This window comes from Microcebus murinus, chromosome X (genome assembly GCF_040939455.1).
Source record: "Microcebus murinus isolate Inina chromosome X, M.murinus_Inina_mat1.0, whole genome shotgun sequence".
Taxonomy (NCBI): Eukaryota; Metazoa; Chordata; class Mammalia; order Primates; family Cheirogaleidae; genus Microcebus; species Microcebus murinus.
In genome coordinates this window covers 53,518,165-53,525,241 of record NC_134136.1, presented here as the reverse complement: position 1 = coordinate 53,525,241, position 7,077 = coordinate 53,518,165, and positions in this window count along the sequence as shown.

The window sequence follows — 7,077 nt, the reverse complement described above, 5'->3', positions numbered from 1 at the left end:
AAAAGGGCAGCAGGCAACAGCACAAAGATGTCCAAAAATATAAAGCTCTCTATTAAAGGTAAATGCACAGACAAATATATCCTGTGCTATTGTGATTTTGATATATAGAACTTAAATGATAAAATCATAAAAAATTGTTGTTAATGTGTATACAAATTTTAGATATATTTTGTGACATCAATAACATAAAGTGTAGAATCTGGATCTTTCCAGAAGCAAAAATTTTGTACATAAATGAACTTAAGTTGTTATCAGTTTAAAATAGAATGCTATAACTCAGATGTTTTATGTAATTGCAATGATAATCACAGGAACAATTTCTATAGAATATACACAAAGGAAAATGACAAGGTATTCAGAACACATCATTACATCACTATAAAAAATGAACAGAAGGAAAAGAAGGCAATAACAAAGGAAATGAGGGACAAAATAGCTACAAGACGTATAGAAAACAATGATAAAATAGCATTAGTAAGCCCCTTTCTATCTGTAATTACTTTAAATGTAAATGGATTAAACTTCCCAGTGAAAAGATATCGATTGACTGAATCAATTAAACAAACAAGATCCAACTGTATGCTGTCTACAAGAGAAAGAGACTCACTTTAAATCTAAAAACCACATAGGCTAAAAGTAATATAATGAAAAAGATATTCCATGCCAATGGCAACCCCTCCCTAAAAAAAGCAGGAGTGGCTGTAATTATATCAGACATCTTAGACTTTAAATCAAAAATTGTTATAAGAGGTAAAGAAGGACACTACATAATGATGGAAGTGTCAATTTACAAAAAAATATGGCAATTATAAATATTTATGCATTAAACTTTAGAGCTCTTATGAAGAAAACTTTGGCATAATTAATGTAAGAAATAGCAACAGAAAAATAGTAGGAGACTTTGATATTCTACTTAAAATAATGGATAAACCAACCAGACAGAAGATGAATAAGGAAGTAGAGGATTTAACATTATAGACTAATTAGACCTAACAGGTATATTCAGAACATTCCACCCCACAACAGCAGAATATATGGTCTTCTTACATGTACCTGGAATGTTCTAAAAGGTAGAATACATGTTAGTCAACAAAACATGTCTTACCAAATTCAAGAACATTGAAGTAATAAAAATGAAAACTGGAAAACTCACAAAAATGTTATAAACAACATAATATTAAACAAACCATAGGTCAAAGAAGTCACAAAAAATAATAAAATACTTTGAGACAAATGAAAATAAAATTATAACGTATCAAAATGTATGAGATGCAACACTTAGCAATTTTCAAATATAGTGTTACTATAGTCAGCATGTTGTTCAATAGTTTTATTGAATTTAATCCTCCTATCCAACTGAAACTCCTATAGCTAGCATCTCCCCAAATGGTGATGCCTATGTTAATTAGCTTGACTGAGGCATTTTATAAGATGCATATATTTCAAAACATGTTGTACATGATAAATATATATAATTTTTATTAGTCAAACATTTTAAAAATACTTATGGTATGCGATAAACATAGTGCTTAGAGGGAAGTACATCAAAAAAATAAAAAATCTCAAATTAAAAACATAACTTTCTATCTCAAGGACTAGAAAAAGAAAAATAAACTAAAACCAAAGCTAGCAGAAGAAAAGACATAATTAATATTAGAGTAGAGATAAAAGAAATAGAGAGCACAAAAAAGCTGAAGAAAAATATCAATAAAACTAAGAATTTAATGAAAAAAAAACAAAACTTTAGCTAGATTAAGAACAGAGAAGACTCAAATAACTAAAATCAGAAATTAAAGAGGAAGCAGTACAATTAATGCCACAAAAATGAAAATAAATATAAAAGCACACTATTAACAACTGTATGCTAACAAATTGGATAACCAGAAGAAATGGACAGCCTACAAAGATTGAATTATGAAGTAACAAAAACCCGAACAGATCAACAAGTAAGGAGATTGAATTCAATAATCAAATCCTCCCAATGATACAAAGGCCAAGACCAGCTGACTCAAATAGAGAATTCTACCAAACATTATACATACATACACGGGCATACAAAATAACATCAATCCTCCTGAATTCTTTCAAAATTTGAAGTGGAGGGAACATTTCCAAATTGATTTTACGAAGCCAGTGTTATTCTAATACCAAAGCCACTCGAAAATAAATAAATAAATAAAATAAAAACTAAAAGCAAACTATAGACCAATATCCCAGGTGAATATTGACACACACCAAAAAAACTCAATAAAATAATAACAAAATGAATTCATCAGCACATTACAAAGATTATACACTATGACCAAGTGGGACTTATTCCTGGAATGTAAGGGTGGTTCATCATATGAAATTTAACCAAGGTAATATACTACATTAACATAATGAGGGATGAAAACCACAGGATCATCTCAATTGATGCAGAAAAAGCACTTGAAAAGATTCAACACTGTTTCATGATTAAAACAACTCAACAAACTAGGAATACACTGTAACTATATCAACATAATAAAGACCATTGATAAAAAGATCAGAGCTGTGTCATTCTCAATGATGGGAGACTGAAAGTTTTTCTTCACACTTAAAGTGAAGGCAAGGATGTCTACTTTAACCATGTCTATTCAACATAGTATTGTAAGTCCTAGCCAGAGCAATTAGGCAAGACAAATAATTAAAAGGCATCCAAATGAGAAAGGAAGAACTAAAATTATTTTTCTATTCAAAGATATCATATTATATGTAGAAAATGTTACAATTCTACAAAACCTGTAAACTGAAAAACAATTTCAGAAAATAAGCACCATACAAAGTCAACATGGAAAATCAGCTGTGATTCCATACAGTATCAATGAACAATTGAAAATGTAAGTTAAGAAAACTATTCCATTTACAATACCATTAAAAATAATAAAATACAAATGAAACAAGTGAAAGTGGGCAAAGATGTGTAAACTGGAAACTACAAAGCATTGCTGAAAGAAAATAAAGATGACAAATAAAAGGAAAGGCATCCCTTGTTCAAGATAAGGAGATTTAGTAATGTTAAGATGTCCAAGAGATGAGGCAAGATGGCTGACTAGAGACATCACTTGCCAGAGCATCCCAGAGAGAAGGAAGGGTTTTTGATAGAGGAGAAGAAAGAGGGGATGCAGCATAGGTGAATTTCAGGGAGAGAAGTGCCAGAGCCTGCCAGGGACATCAAAGAGGAAAATTGCAAAGCATAGAAGGAAGAAGATAAAAGAAAAAAAGATATCAGTGAGAACCAAACCCAGGGAGGCTCAGAGTCCAGGGATTGGGTAACAGGGGATGCGTTTCTCCCTCTCATAATCTTTAGGTGTCAGGGGCTACCAAGTTACTGAGAAACTTTTCCACCACCACAAACACAAGCACTGCAGCAACCATGGAATTGTGGGGAGAACTTGTGTGATCCTAGAGCTTAGACAATCCATGCAGTGTTCCATGCCAAGGAGAGTGACCTGAGAGCATCAAGAGCAGACTTTTTTCCATTCAGATTCTTATATCTCCCAGACTCTCTCCCACCCATTGAAACTGGGGGAGTAGTTTGAGCTGAGAATTTGGTGAGTGGCCCCCATCCTCCCAGCTTGTGCATCCTGCAGTCTGAACTTTCCACAGAAACTTGGGCCCACATGTCTCCCACTGGGAACCTGCAGGGGACCCAGGACAGCCAATTCGGAAGTTCCCTACTGCTGGTGTTTTACAGAGATGCATGCCAGGGGGTCAGAAACCCAGGCTGGAACCTGTGTCCCCAGGACTTGAGCAGCTTGGTGATGGGCATGGGTGGGGTGGGAGGTTTAGGAGCTGGATTTAGGAGGTGAGGGAATCCACATGGTTGGAACAAATGGTAGAAAACTGGGGAGGGGGGCAAGATGTTGTGAACTGGGGAAGCACCAATCCCTACCACAGGAAAGCCATGCTGTTGGACTAGGGCAGGTCTTCTGGTGGAGAATAATCCAGCCCACACTGCCATAGAAACTGAGTTCAGCATGTGCTCCAGCAGGAGGATCCCAGCCTGTTGCACCTTAGCAACCAAGGCAGTGTACTCAGTACCTGAGGGCAAGGGTAACGCAAAAGGGATGGAGCTCACTCATCACAGCCAGTCTGGGAAGTATGACCCCTCCCTCACAAGCAGCTTTTCAGAATTGAAGAGCAGGCCACAACCATCTTCCCAGTGGCTCTCCCTAGTGGCTAGCAAGACAATCTTTGAGCCCTGTCGAGGTTTTGCAAAGACTTCCAGACTCACACAATATAACTGCACCCACCCTCAATCCTCCACCAACCTCGGTTGTGGGAGAGATCAAGCAACCTTCTGGGAGCTACATGTCCCCTAGCCAAGGCCTGGGACATTGATGGGCTCCATCTGCAAGACCAGAGCTTATCGCAGGCACAAAAGAACTTCTCTGCAGTTGGCACTCTCCTGCAAACATTGACAGTGGACAGGGATAATAACTCTATAGCTCATTGGCAGCATCTATAAACTCCATCAAGCAGGATGTGGCTGATTCTTACTCACAAGCATCACCCACTGTCTCTGAGATAAAGCTGGAAGTCTCAATACAATTCACTCTGCTGTGAAGAGGGGAAGACAGCAAGATAGAAGCAACCAAGGAGGACACTGCTTTTTAGGAGAAAAACAAAAGTTACAGGCAATTTGATTTGAAAGGGTCTCTGCCTTCCACCGCAGACCTCTAGGCTGATCAGGGAGCTGCTCAGAGTCTGTGCTGAGACATCCCACTGGAGAGCAGGTGCAGCAGAGAGCTGGTCTGCCAGTCCCAGGTTTCTGCAATGGACACCATCTTTATTATTCTAGTGTATGGAGCCAGGTCTGCACGGGTCCCAGCCTCCCCCAAATACACTTTGCATCATCCTCACTTAGCTGAGGAAGGAACTGATGTTCCCTTGTGTAGTTCCCCATGACTGGGGACTGAAGACACCCCCTTCCTGTTGTGGAAGCTGAACAGAGAAGGGTCCCAGACACCACAGGCACCACTTAAGAAATTTGGGGAAATTGCATCAGTGAGTCCTAGGTATGGGGAACAATTTGGCTTACCAGCACCCTTGGCCCATCTACACAGAACCTGGGCCACAGAGAGAATTCCCTGCATCTGCAACTGGACTTCAGCAGTCCCTATGCTGGTGGAGCACCCCTCTATAAGGGTAGCCCTGCCCTCAAATTCCCAAGAGCCAGCTCTGAAGCTTTCACAGTGCCTGAGTCTGAGGCTTTGCCCCTGTGGCATCAAGACCACCACCAGGTCTATGAATCTACCCTGAGACTCCTGAATTGGGCTTGGCTGCCAAGACCTCCCAACTGGGCCCTCACCATTACCGTTGGGCCAGCAGAACCTCCATGAGGTCCAACATTTCACACAGGACACTCCAGCTCTGAGCAGCTCTCACTCCTGGACATTGTTTGAGAGAATCCCCACCAAAGCAGAACAGGTGCCCTGCAATAGTATTAATCCAGATAAGAAGAAACCAGCAAAAGAACCTAGGGAACATGAAAAAATAAAGGATTTTGATACTCCCAAGGGAACAAAAAAGAGCTACAGTAGTGGACCCCATCCACAAGGAAATTGCCAAAATAACAGAAACAGAATTCAGAGTATGTATATAAAATAAGATGAATATAATTAAAAAGAAAGTTGAAAACCAACAAAAGTAGCCAAAAAATTATTGCACAAAATGAGTGCAACAAATGAAAAAGTCACTAGACAGCTAAACAACATAAGAAAGAATATAATAGAACTTAACATTTAGTGCATTTCAAAGGCAGCAGATAGCTTTAACAACAGACTAAACCAAAGAGAAGAAGGAATCTCAGAGCTTGAAGACAAGGCTCTCAAGATAACCCAGGCATTCAAAGAGGCAGAGAAGAGTATAAAAAATATCAGAAATCACTTAGAGAGATAAGGAACTAAGTGAAGTGAACCAACATTGAAATTATAGGTATCTCTCAGGGAGAATAAGAAAGAACTAAAAGCATAGGAAACCTATTTGAGGAAATTATTGGGGAAAAATTCCATAGTATCACGAGAAATTCAGACATACAGATGCAAGATTGACATTCAACCCTGAAAACATTCATAGGAAATAGGTCAACTCCAAGATACATAGTAATAAACTTGGCCAAAGTAAAATGAAGGAGAAAATTCTGCAAGAAGAAAGAAAAAATCATTAAAAAAAACTAAAGAAAAACCCATCAGACTAACCGCAGACTTCTTAGTAGAAACTTTACAAGCCAAAAGGGATTGGGGCTCCATCCTCAATCGACTTAAACAGAACAACTGCCAGCCTAGAATTTCGTATCCTGCAAAACCAAGATTCACAATCGACAGAGAAATTACATTTTCTAGACAAAAAAAAAAAATACTAAGGGAATTTGCCATGACCATATTTGCACTGTGCTTAATACTCAGAACAGCACTATACACAAATAAGCACAACAGATCCCACCAGTGTAATTTCACCAAAAAAATCTCACAAATTCACAACCCCTATGAAACAATAGAACAAGAGGTAAAACAAAGCCATAAGGGACCACCCAACAGAATGAACAGACCAATATCACACATACCAATGCTACCAATCAATGTTATTGGATTGAATGCACCTCTCAAAAGACAGGCTGGCTGAATGCATGAAAAAACATATCTCAAGTGTCTTCTGTATCCAGTAAACACATCTAAAACACATTGCCTGTGATGCACACAGACAATGTGAAGAAATGGAAAATCATATTCCATACAAATGGAAATCAAAAGACTATAGGAGTAGCTATTCTCATATCAGATAAAATTGACTTTACCAACAAAGGTAAAGAAAGACAAAGAAGGACATTATGTAATGGTAAAGGGAGCCATCCCACAAGAAGACATAACAATTCTAAATGTATATGTGTCCAAGAAAGGAGCTCCCAGATACATAAAGTAAATTTTTCTAGAGCTAAGCAAAGAAATAAACACCATCAAAATTATCAGGGACCTTAACACCCCACTGTCAATGCTTGACAGATCATCAAAGCAGAAAGTATATATGGAAAAAATGGACTTAAACCAAGCTCTA